This window comes from Dreissena polymorpha, chromosome 1 (assembly GCF_020536995.1).
Source record: "Dreissena polymorpha isolate Duluth1 chromosome 1, UMN_Dpol_1.0, whole genome shotgun sequence".
NCBI lineage: Eukaryota > Metazoa > Mollusca > Bivalvia > Myida > Dreissenidae > Dreissena > Dreissena polymorpha.
Window position 1 is genome coordinate 97517772 of NC_068355.1, and position 13522 is coordinate 97531293.

A 13522-nucleotide genomic window follows, 5' to 3' on the forward strand; every position below is an offset into this window, starting at 1 on the left:
TAGAACACCTTTTAGAGGTCTTGAAGATGGTCGTTTAATACAAGATTGTCTGTATGCTTCTTGCGAGCTGAAAACATATTTAAATGACAGATAACATTCATATGACAAGTCAGTAGCTATAAAAGTCAGTAGCATAATATTCTCTATAAATCTCATGGCAAACAAACACATATTCTCTATTTATTTTATGCTTTCCAGTTGTTTATAGAGAAATATATATTAGTGAAATAAAACTGATATTTCATTGTTTTAAACAGTGAAAAATAAAGTAAAAAATAACGATATTTTTCACTGTTGTACTGTGAATTGACGTTATTTTTTCTACCAAATTACGGTATAAATCCAGCGAAATTATCCAGTTAAACTCTTGCAATGTATAAAAACAACAGATATCTAAAAAAGCATAAAATAAAAAGAAAATTTGTTGGATTGGATGAAATATTGATTTTATTTCACTCGTGATCATAAAAAATACATATTTTCACTCGTTGCCGTGCCACTCGTGAAAAGATCATTTTATATGATCACTCGTGAAATAAAACCGATACTCCACTGAATCCAACAAATATCTTCCATTTACTCTTCAACAAGCTTCCTTTTGTAGTATTTAATTTGAAGTTTTAGTTTTACTTCCTTAAATGCTTCAAGTTTTCTGTGACATTTGCATGCACATCATATGACATCTATTATGCTGAAAAAAAGAAGAGAGTAATGATTTCCACTGTAAGAAAATGAGTTAACTCTTTCTCTAGTACATGTATAGATGCTGTCTAACAATTTTGCAGCCCATGGGAAAATAGTAGAATTTGCTCATCATGAGCAAATTATCTTTTTGTCTCTAAGTTTTCAACTTTGATTGTATATCATTACAAGTAATCACAAAGAGTTTGTTTCTTTTGTCTCAATGCTTCCAAAGGGATCTGCTGCAAACCTCATTAAACAGGGAAAGGTAAAAAAAACAAGGAATCTAATCAAAGTAAATCAAAATAATAATTATACCAAATAATGATGAAATAAAAAGAGTGGTTTTGAAGAAAGTTCATTTTTTAGATTCTAAGTTATATAAAGGGCAAATAAGTGAACATTTGTTTAAACTAAACATTGCATTAAATGTTGTTTTTATTGATAATATGTTCACATGTATGACATGTATAAAAGAAATTTTATGATTCATGTGTATTTAAACTCATTACCCAGCAACAAATTATGAACTGTCCCAAATTGATAGAGAATTTAGACAACAGTTACAATTAATTTGATTTGTTAGGGTAGAAATCATCGTTAGATAAGGAGAAATTGCTCATTTTTTCAACAATCTTCTTTTTCAACAATTATGTCTAGAGTTTTGCAAGAAAGTTTAAATTCTTGATATTTTTAGGTAATGGTTTAAGGCATAATTTTAGAAAATAAATTGAATTTACACATGTTTCCATCATTTTAGGATGGCAATACCTTTCAATACCTTCATATAGAAACTTTTATCTCTAATGGTTATTAATCACCTATGTCACTCATGTCGAGGCATTGTTCTCCTTTTCTGTCTTTATTTATACTTTGTTGGGAAATGAGGTGTTTTTTATTGTTATGGGAAAAAGAAAATCAAAAACTTATTGTTCATTTAAGGAATACTTGTTTTATTCTAAAGTTATCATCCGTGGTCTGTTTACTTTTAATTTGCATCTAATGTAGATCTCTATTGCTATCATTATGAGAAAAGTATACCCTCATTCTCAGTAGGAATGACTAAAATTTTTACCAAACAACACATTTTTAACTGTTCCGAAATGAACAGTGTGACCGATGATAGTTTAAATTGTATAACAATATATAGAAATGAGATTGTAAGGTAAGAGTAATGCTAAGTACTGTTAAATTTTAAAGTGTTGGGCTAAATATGGCTGTTAAATTTAAATGTACTTGGTTACATGTATCAGTCACTCATCCTTATTGTTCAATCAGTTAACCCTTTACCGTAAGCCCATAACCATACTACACATTTTGGTCTTTCTTAATTGAAAGAGGTTGTAGACCATAATTAAAATTATAATAAAATATGAAACAAATCTCTGGAATGGTAGAAATCATTGTGAGATAAGAAGAAATTGCTTATCTTGAGCCATTTCTCCTTTTCTCACAGTGCTTTTAGGACTGTTTGAAAACAACTATTTAAGAGATATCTTGGACCAAACAATTTCACTAACACTTTTCCTACGTATACTCACATGCGTGTATTTCCTTTTAGGAGGTGGACCAAAACCTGCACAACTATCAGTTTTGACTTAAGCAGTAGTTGATGTTGTGGGGAGAAAATCCCAAACACTATCAGGAATTGCCCCCTGTCTGAAGACATGGATTCATCCATGCTCTTGATAAACAGCAAAGGTAATTATTCTTTAAACATATTTATGCTCAAAGGGTTAGAATCTAAATACAACAAGACTATTGCCAAGCAATAAGTCCCCTACCGGTTCCACCATTGTCAGAAATTTCACCATTGTCAGAATATTTTTAATATTTGTTTCCATAGCAACCACAATTTTTGACGTAGGAACAAAGTGAAATGACGTGCATAATGTCCATATTGCCATCTATCCATGTTCCAAATTTCATGAACAAATATTAAGAACTTTTAAAGTTATCGCAGGATCCAGAAAAAAACACCATTTTCAGCACTATTTCTAGTCTATTTGTTGCCATAGCAATAAATAATGACAAAATTGTATGAGTTTATTGCAGATAACTATATAAATTATTATGGGGATGAGAAATTACACAAAGTAAGCCATTTCTCCTTATCCAAAAAAAATGTCTACCCTACCAAAATACTTTCTATATATACAATTATACTATCATCGGTCATACTGTTCATTTCGGAACAGTTAAAAATGTGTTGTTTGGTAAAAAATTAATTCATTACTACTGAGATTGAGGGTATACTTTTCTCATAATGATAACAATAGAGATCTACACTAGATGCAAATTAAAAGGAAACAGACCACAGACCACAGACGATAACTTTAGAACAAAACAAGTATTCCTCAAATGAACAATAAGTTTTTCTTTTTCCCATAACAATAAAAAACACCTCATTTCCCAACAAAGTATAAATAAAGGCAGAAAAGGAGAACAATGCCTTGACATAAGTGACATAGGGGATTAATAACCATTAGAGATAAAAGTTTCTAAATGAAGCTTTGATCAAATAATAATGATGTAATTTGCTTTCCTTCCATACAGTGTGTGCAGTCCTCAGCAACCGGGAAAATAGTGCAGTCCTCAGCAACCGGGAAAAGAGAGTCTGGGAGATTCACCAGGAGGGAGTGAAAGGTATTGCCATCCTAAAATGATGGAAACATGTGTAAATTCAATTTATTTCTTAGAATTATGCCTTAAACCATTACCTAACAATATCAAGATTTTAAAAGTTCTTGCAAAACTTTAGACATAATTGTTTAAAAAGAAGATTGTTGAAAAAAAAGAGCAATTTCTCCTTATCTAACGATGATTTCTACCTTAACAAATCAAATTAATTGTAACTGTTGTCTAAATTCTCTATCAATTTGGGTCAGTTCATAATTTGTTGCTGGGTAATGAGTTTAAATGCACATGAATCATAAAATTTCTTTTATACATGTCATACATGTGAACATATTATCAATAAAAACAACATTTAATGCAATATTTAGTTTAAACAAATGTTCACTTATTTTCCCTTTATATAACTTAGAATCTAAAAAATGAACTTTCTTCAAAACTACTCTTTTTATTTCATCATTATTTGGTATAATTATTATTTTGATTAACTTTGATGAGATTCCTTGTTTTTTAACCTTTCCCTGTTTAATGAGGTTTGCAGCAGATCCCTTTGGAAGCATTGAGACAAAAGAAACAAACTCTTTGTGATTACTTGTAATGATATACAATCAAAGTTGAAAACTTTTTTTTTTTTTTTTTTTTTTTTTTTTTTTTTTTTTTTTTTTTTTTTTTTTTTTTTTTTTATTCATTTTAAAGCATATATTGTATACATACATGTTTTATTCATTTGCAAACAATGGTTTTAACAAAGTATACATAAACTATGCCTGATAAAGTTTTTAGAAAAAAAAAAAAAAAAAAAAAAAAAATCTTGGTGTGAATAATACTAAAAAAAAAAAAATGAAAAGAAAAATACATGGAAAAGCAAAACTTACATAAGAGTGATTAGTATATAAGTGATTAGTATATAAGTGGACAAGCATTATGAGAATTTAATTCGATTCCATTTTTGTTCAAAGATCTGCAAAGTGTCATTACTGAGGGCTATTTCTTTCTCAATCTGGATTTTGAGTTTAAGACTATGGATAAAACAATTAAAATTTGGTATTTGTTTCCTGTATTTCATGTGAAAGATAAAATATTTCATCAATATAAGAATAAAATTCACAATATTATTACCATGTATTGATTTTAATGAGTTAATTCCGAAACTAACACTTAATAAGGATAGTTTAACGTTTAGCTGTTGTTGTTCAAGAAAGGATGCTAATTGATTCCAAATAGGCTGGATATGTTTGCACTCCCAAAATAGATGTTCTATAGTTTCGATGTTTTCACCGCAGAAGTCACATAAATTGGAGTTAGATAATTTGCATTTGAAGAGATATTTGTTTGTAGCTATAATTCTATGGACGTATTTATATTGAAAATTTCTCAGTGTGCTCTCAATAGTTGCTTTATATGGCATGATAAATATGTGTTTCCAATTAAGTTCTTGATCTCGAAAAAGGACCTGCCATTTATTTTGGGTTTTGGAGTTTTCTGTAGGTTTTTTTATTTGTAGTGTGTAAAATATTTTATTCGTTTTCTTTTGTCTTGAAAGTATGTTTTCTACGAATGTTGTTTGAGTACATGGTGTGTTATTTGTATTGATTTTAGATTTGATATGTTTGGGTATGTTTTTGATTAATGTGTAGTACTTCAGGAAATCACTTGAAGGTATTCCGTATATGTAACATATATTATCAAAAGAGTAGAAGTCCTTAATTCTGTCGTCGTATAATTGGTCGACATATTTAATGTTTCGTTCAAACCAATGTTTATAGAAAAACGTGTTATTGTTTGAAGTTATGTCTTTATTGTTCCATAAAATAATTTTACTGTTGGTTTGGTAGTCTAGGTTATGAGTAACATTACTCCATGCTGATAGAACATTATATAGAAATATGTTTTCGTTGGCAATTTCATGTAAGATATTATTGCTGATGTTACATTCAAACAGTAAGGAATCACCATATTTTTTTAAAATTTTCTGGTAGAATAGTTTCCATTTACTCGTATTGGTACTATCTAGGTATCTTTTAACCCAGCTGCATTTGATTGCATTCAAGAATGAGTCAATGTTCGTTAAGTGGATACCTCCATTTTCTACGGGTTGAATTAACTGAGTTCGTTTAATTTTGTCAGGTTTATCGTCCCATATGAAATTAAATATTGCTGAATTAATATCGTTAATAATATCATTTGGTGGATTTGGGAGAACTGTTAATACATATATTAATTTAGGAAGTGCAAATGTTTTCAATACTGTGTTTTTTCCGATAAGTGTTAGTTTACGGTGGTGCCATGATTTTAAGCAATTTTTAAAATTCTGTAATTTAGGCAGTATGTTTTTTAGAACTGTATCGTTTTCATTATTTGTAAATGTAATTCCTAACGTATTGGCTTCATCGGATGTCCAATTAAATTTCATTTCTTTTTTATGATGAACATTACTTTGTTTTGATTTACCTACTCGTAGCACAGTACATTTACTTTTGTTAAGTTTAAGACCCGATGTCATTCCGAAAAGGGTTAGCGACTCTATAAGGTTATGGAAAGAGTCATAATTGTCATTTAAGAAATAAGTTGCATCGTCAGCGAATAGAGACTGTTTAATTTCTTCGTCAGGTTCTAGCGATATGCCTTTTATTTGTTTATTTGATTGGATGTGATGTGATAGATACTCGATACATATAATAAATAGCGATGATGAAAGTGGACACCCTTGTCGAACCCCTCGTTCAATGTTAAAGCTGTTTGAGAAGAAGCCATTGTTAGTAACTATACTATTAATGTCGGTATAGAACAGTTTTACCCATTTGATGAGACTTTCACCGAAGTTCATATTTTCTAAGCAAGCGAACATATACGAATGATCAAGCGAATCGAATGCCTTTTCAAAGTCTGCAAAAAAAATTAGACCAGAATTATTTGAGTTGTTGAAATAGTTAATACATTCTTGTATAAGACGAACGTTCTCACCAATGTAACGTCCTTTTATGAAACCGGATTGAGATCTTGAAATGATTGATGGTAATATTTTTTTAATTCTGTTTGCTATACTTTTAGCTGCTATTTTATAATCATTGTTCAGTAAGTTAATCGGGCGCCAGTTTGACAGGGATTCTAAGTTTTTTCCAGGTTTTGGAATGAGTGAAATTATACTTTGTTTTTGAAGCATGGTTAGACCTCCGTTGTTGAATGAATAATTCAGTGAATTAGTTAAATGTGTTTTAATATCGTTCCAAAATATTTTATAAAACTCGGTAGTGATGCCATCTGATCCCGGACTTTTGTTATTTTGCATTTCTTTAAGAGCTAATCCACATTCATATTCAGTTAGTAATCCGTCACATACTTGTTTTTCTTCTTCATTTAAAGCATGATGCGTATTTTTAAAGAGGGTGTTATTTTCGACATTATTTCGTTTATAGAGCGTTTCGAAAAATAGGCGTTGTTCTTCTAGTATTTGACTTCTATTTGTTATGTCTTTGCCATTGACCACAAGTTTGTGTATAGTTTTTTGTTCGCTTCTACGTTTTTCAATATTTGCAAAGTATTTTGTATTTTTTTCATTGTGTTCAACATGCTGTGCCCGTGCTCGAAGTATTATGCCATTGAGGTGTGTGTGATAAATTCCTTCTAATATTTGTTTTTTTGAAGCAATTTCATTTTCAATGGCGGTGGTATCGTTTGTGTTTGTTTCATGCAACTGTTTTTCAAGTGCTTCAATGACTTTTATGGTTTCATTTTCAAGTTTGTGTGTTTCTTTTTTTTTAAAAGACGTGTATCTTATTGTTGTGTTACGTATATTTCCTTTGATTATTTCCCATAAGGTGTTTGGATTTGCATCTTTGTTATATTGAACAGTATTGGTTATTTCCTGTTTTATTTGTGTTTGATATTGTGTATCTAATAATATGCTATTATTAAGTTTAAAGTATCCTATGCCTCTTTCAGGTTGTAATTCATGCAGTTTAAGTTCAACTGTCGAGTGATCAGTCATAAATCCTGGTTTTATGTTGCATGTGTCGATAATATTGCAAAGTGACTCAGATACTAGAAAATAGTCTAATCTGCAAAATATTGTTGGTTTTGTGTTTGAGTGCCAGGTGAATTTTCTTTCATTCGGATTAACTGTACGCCATATGTCTATTAAATTGTAGTTTTCAATTATGTTATTTAAAATGTTTCTATTGTTTGAGTGGGTATAAAGATTTCCATTTCTTTTATCTAATAATGGGTTAAGAACAACATTAAAATCACCTCCGACTATAATGTTTTTGTCTTGGTTATTTATTATATAGGATTGTAATGTTTCGTAAAATTTCGATTCATCTGTGTTCGGGCCGTAAACGTTTATTAATGTTAATTGTGTTTCGTGTATTGTTATGTCTATACTTGCTTGCCTGCCAATTATTATTTCGTTAAAGTTATCCACTGTTATTCCTGTATTACTTTTGATCAGAAAAGCGATGCCTTGTTTATTTGTATGTTGTCCGCTAAGATAAATATCTCCGTCCCATTCACTTTTCACTGTTTGTGCTAAGGTATGTGTTAGGTGACTTTCCTGTAAAAGACATATATTATATTTTTTTTCGTCTAACCATTTGAAAATTTTAGTGCGTTTGTCTTTATTATTTAGCCCTTTTACATTTAGAGTACATATATTAATACTCATACAAAAGGAGAGTTAAGTAAATTGCAATCTTTTGTGCGCCTGTTGAAAGTTGAAAACTTAGTGACAAAAAGATAATTTGCTCATGGTGAGCAAATTCTACTATTATCCCATGGGCTGCAAAAATTTTAAACAGCATTTATACATGAAATAGAGAAAGGGTTAACTCATTTTCTTACAGTGGAAATCATAACTCTCTTCTTTTTTTTCAGCACAATAGATGTCATTTGCTGTGCATGCAAATGTCACAGGAAACTTGAAGCATTGAAGGAAGAAAAACTAAAACTTCAAATAAAATACTACAAAAGGAAGCTTGTTGAAGAGTAAATGGAAGATATTTGTTGGATTCGGTGGAGTATCGATTTTATTTCACGAGTGATCATATAAAATGATCTTTTCATGAGTGGCACAACCACAAGTGAAAATATGTATTTTTTATGATCACGAGTGAAATAAAATCAATATTTCATCCAATGCAACAAATTTTCTTTTTCTTTTATGCTTTTTAGATATCTGTTGGTTTTTTTACATTGCAAGAGTTTAACTGCATAATTTCGCTGGATTTATACCGTAATTTGGTAGAAAAATAACGTCAATTTACAGTACAACAGTGAAAAATATCGTTATTTTTCACTTTATTTTTCACTGTTTAAAACAATTGCGGCGGCGTCCAAAGCAATATCCGCTCTCTTCACCGAACTTGGTCAGAAGTTTCACTAGACAATATCTAGGTCAAGTTGGAATATGGGTCACGCTGGGTCAAACACTAGGTCACATGGTCAGTTAGTGCATTTCAAGGATTTAGCATGGTGTCTGCTCTCTAATTGAAGTGGTTTTAATCTGATCTCCACCAGATTTGGTCAGAAGTTGTGTCTATATGATATCTAGGTCAAGTTCCAATATGGTTTATGCCGGGTCAAAAACTAGGTCACGAGGTCACTTAGTGCATTTCAAGCATGTAGCATGGTGTCCACTATCTAATTGAAGTAGTATATATCCCATCTCCAACAAATTTGGTCAGAAGTTGTATCTATATGATATCTAGGTCAAGTTCCAATATGGTTCATGCCGGGTCAAAAACTAGGTCACGAGGTCACTTAGTGCATTTAAAGCATGTAGCATGGTGTCCACTATCTAATTGAAGTAGTTTTCATCCGATCTTCACCAACTTTTGTCAGAAAAGGTGTCTAGATGATATGTAGGTCAAGTTCAAATATGGGTCATGGTAAAGTTATCCAGTTGTCCAAAACCTTTTAATGGGGATATCTTGTGACAGTTTGGCACTCTTGTTTTTTACTGTTATGAAATTTCAGAGTTATAGGCTCAAGATTAATTTTCATTATGTTATTAAAAGTTTTACACTTAAAATGTGTGTGTCATTCTCTTTATGGGCAACATAAATGTGATATTCTATACATGGCAATTCAAATATATAATTACCTGTTGTACCGGGTTTGTTGTCCTGCTTGAGGGTTTGCGTATGGGGTAGGCAGCCATCTTCGAGAGGGATAACCACTATCTCCAAGTAGGTGATACCCGACGGGGATGATTCCCTCCTCAAACAGCTGTCTAACCCCACTATTTTGTAAAATCCGGCTATCATGTGAGGATCCTGGCCACCTCGCAACAACATCTATAATTGTGTCAAAAGCATCAAATACAAGCTGGGCATTTATACTGTGAAAACCTGTTCTGTTCACATAAATTTCCTCTTCCAAAGAGGGAGCCAGGATTCTCACATGAGTGCAGTCAATCACACCCATAACTTTTGGGAAATTTGCAACACCAGCAAATTGAGCCACTTGTGCATCCAGGTCATGCACAGATGTCGGGAAACGTATATGCTCCCGGACCATGTCTGATGATGTTAGTTCTTGAAGAACCTCACTTATTACTTTTGAAACCGTTGACTGACTGACCTGATTAAGGTCTCCATCATTTATTTGGAATTCTCCAGAGGCAAGATAACGTAACATTATCAAATAATTTCAAGAGCAGACAGGCTTTTATGTCTGGCCGTACGGGGACTTAAAGTTGCCCCAATCATCCCCTCTAGATAATTTATGCCTGCTTTATTCAGTCTGTATCTTTTTATTATTTCGTGGCCTGTTGAATCAGTTAGCATGTCCAGGCGTGGCGGATGTAATGGCATTCCTGTATTTGAAATAAATAATAAAACTGAGTAACGATTTCAAAAGCTATCACCATTTGGTGTATGCATAACAAAACTAGTTAACCCTTTCAATGTTTTAGGAAGTTTGCAGCAGAGTTAGCTTTAGTTGCCTCTTTATTGTTAAACACAAACAAAGCATATTATTTCTAAATAGCTGTTAAATTTAATGAAAACCTTGAGATGTAAGAAGTTTACTTATTCATCATGAGTAAATTCTCATTTTAACTCAACGTTTTCAAATATCGTCTGCTTAAGAGGTGTTGGGAGGCGTTAGTAATGGGAAAATGGTAAGAGTTGTTAAGATTTAACATTATCTGTTCACTTTGATTATTGGTAAATTTAAACATAATTGATTTGAATACTTACATTCTTTGACTTAGTTCGAGATTTTGATTTTAAAACAACATTTTAACTGCTTTATGATCTTAGTTTAATTACCATTAGAGACGCCTTAACATAGAAGTGAGTGCGCATCAGTAAAGGAAGACGCAAAATTTCCAAAACAAACAGAAAATATTTCGATTTTATTTAATTATATTTTGAATGAAACATCACCAAAAAAGTATTTAAATAATTAGAAAACAATATTTCTAAACATTCTGTAAAGTAGCGATTCGATCGGGACACATTTGAGGAAGAAATTTGTCTCCAAAAGATTTTGACAGATTTTTGACATTTGAGCGCCATAGCAGTGTACCGGAAACGAAAAAGCGGGGAGGAGCTTAAGCGATATATTCATCAGTCTACAAGACAGTTCAAAGTTACGAGTTTATACGTACTAAGTTATGGATGTGTTATTAAAAAGAAAATTAACATTTCTGAGAGTAAAAACGATGAAAACTGGAAAATTTTACCTTAGCAACGGTATCCAAGGCAAGTAAACAACTTGAATTTTAATTATTTGAGACTTGGAATACACCTTTGGATCTGAATAATAACAGACTACGTCGATTGGCGAATGTAAACAACACTGGCCGCGTACATCCTCAGAACAATATTGTTTGTTGTCACTGTACTTCATACGAAGTTTGTGCATGTAAGAACTATCAAACCAGCAGATGTTAAATTTCATCACCATGAAACATTTCAGCACACAATTGCTGACCATTTTCTACCGACAAACCCTTTCTCTGTGTGCATCGGAGATAGTTTTAGCGTGTACAACATATGTATTGTATACTTCCATGCAAAATATACACGTCGAACCAAAACATACCCTACACGAACCAGAAAAAGACTTATCCAGTGCTTTCTCCTGATATGTGGAGATGTTGAAATGAACCCTGGCCCCATTAGCTTCCCGTGTGGAATATATGGAAAACCTGTGGCCAAGAACCAAAAGGTTCTTCAATGTGATATTTGTGATGTTTGGTCACATATGAGATCACAGTGCCTAAATATCATACCGGAAGAGTACCTCAAACAAGGACAGTCCGATGACCCATGGTATTGCCCGGGCTGTCTTTCTACCAAAACTGCCCCCCAAGACGAAACCAGAAATAGAATACCAATCGTCCTATCAAATTCTGAACAAATAATTTCATCTATTAATACTATCTTATTACATAATGACTTCAACCCAGAAGCAGATACTACATGTGAAAATTACAAAAACTTAAATGACAGAACCTGACCCGGAAGAAGACTGGATGTTAACACCCGAAACACCATCTACAGAAGACCAGAATGGTAACACTACTGATAATTCGTTTAGCACAGAATCATCAGAAAATGAAAAATATGATATCTTCGATGTATTAAGGAAATTGAAAAATGAAAACAAAAACAGACCAATTTTTAGCCACTTAAACATAAATAGTGTAAGATACAAATTTGATGACTTAAAACATATTTTGGATGACAATCTTACATATTTATTAATAGTATCTGAAACAAAAATAGATGAGAGTTTTAATAATAATCTTTTCTTAGTAGACGGCTACAAAATGGAACGAAGAGACAGAAATGCCCGCGGGGGCGGGCTTATGACTTTTGTTAGATCTGATTTACCATTTAAACGGCGAAAAGACTTAGAAAGCAATGACCTTGAGTGCATGTGCTATGAACTATCAATGAACAAAAGAAGGTGGGGAAAATTAGGTCTTTATAAACCACCGTCTATGCAAAACTCAGTTTTTGAACAATGTTTAACAACATGTCTTGATAAAATGTGTATTTCATTCGACCACCTGATATGTATAGGAGATTTAAATTTTGACTTGTTGAAAAAAGAAAAATGTAAAACTCTTTTAACTATCTGTGATAATTTTAACTTGGAAAATCTGGTAAAAGGCCCCACGTGTATGATGAAAAATCAAGACCCCACCCTTATAGACGTTGTTTTAACTAATGCCAAAAACTTCTTCTGTAACACAGTGAATTTTAACTGTGGCCTAAGTGACTGTCATAATATTATTGCAACATCCTTAAGAGAACAATGTCAGGCAGTATCAAGGAAAAGGGTTAAATTCAGAAGTTATACAATTTTTGATGAAACCAAGTTTAATGAAGACCTATCAAATGTCCCATTTCATATTGCCCATGTATTTGATGATATAGATGATATTTACTGGACTCATGAACACTTGCTTAAACAGGTTATATATGAACATGCTCCAATTAAAAAAAAGGTCCCCAAGAAACACCCCCACCATACATGAACTCCCAATACCGAGAAATTATATACAAGACCCGGGAAGCAAAAAAATAAGTATAAGGAACATAAGTCAAGCGAAAACTGGTTACAGTACAAACAAGGGACAAAATTGTCACAAAACCAGGTTTTCATTGTGAAAAAAAAATCTGATAAAGGGAGAAAACTCAAACTGAACTTTTGAAATGACCAAAAAAATTAACCCCCTTTGTAAGTTTTTTTTTTTTTTAAATCTATTTTTAGTCGTGGCGACCTTGACATTGGAGATATTGACGTGATTCTTTCGTGGGACACACCGTCCCATGATGGTGAACAAATGTGCCAAATGATTTTAAAATCTCACAATGAATGACATAGTTATGGCCAGGACAAGCTCATTTATGGCCATTTTTGACCTTTGAACTCAAAGTGTGACCTTGACCTTGGAGATATCGACGTAATTATTTCGCGCGACACACCGTCCAATGATGGTGAACAAATGTGCCAAATGATTTTAAAATCTGACGATGAACGACATAGTTATGGCTCGGACAAGCTCATTTATGGCCATTTTTGACCTTTGAACTCAAAGTGTGACCTTGACCTTGGAGATATCGACGTAATTATTTCGCGCGACACACCGTCCAATGATGGTGAACAAATGTGCCAAATGATTTTAAAATCTGACAATGAACGACATAGTTATGGCCCGGACAAGCTTATTCCGCCAGCCCGCCAGCCC

At 32.3% G+C, this 13522-nt stretch overlaps 1 long non-coding RNA gene across 1 annotated transcript; it reads right to left on the reverse strand.

Annotated features, from left to right (window-relative positions):
- Positions 1-350: 350 nt before the first annotated feature.
- LOC127841753 (uncharacterized) lies at positions 351-9595 on the reverse strand. Its single transcript, XR_008031316.1, has 3 exons — positions 9416-9595; positions 3236-3338; positions 351-691 (listed from the first exon to the last, which is right to left on the reverse strand). It is a non-coding gene; the product is annotated as an uncharacterized LOC127841753 (long non-coding RNA).
- Positions 9596-13522: the final 3927 nt, after the last annotated feature.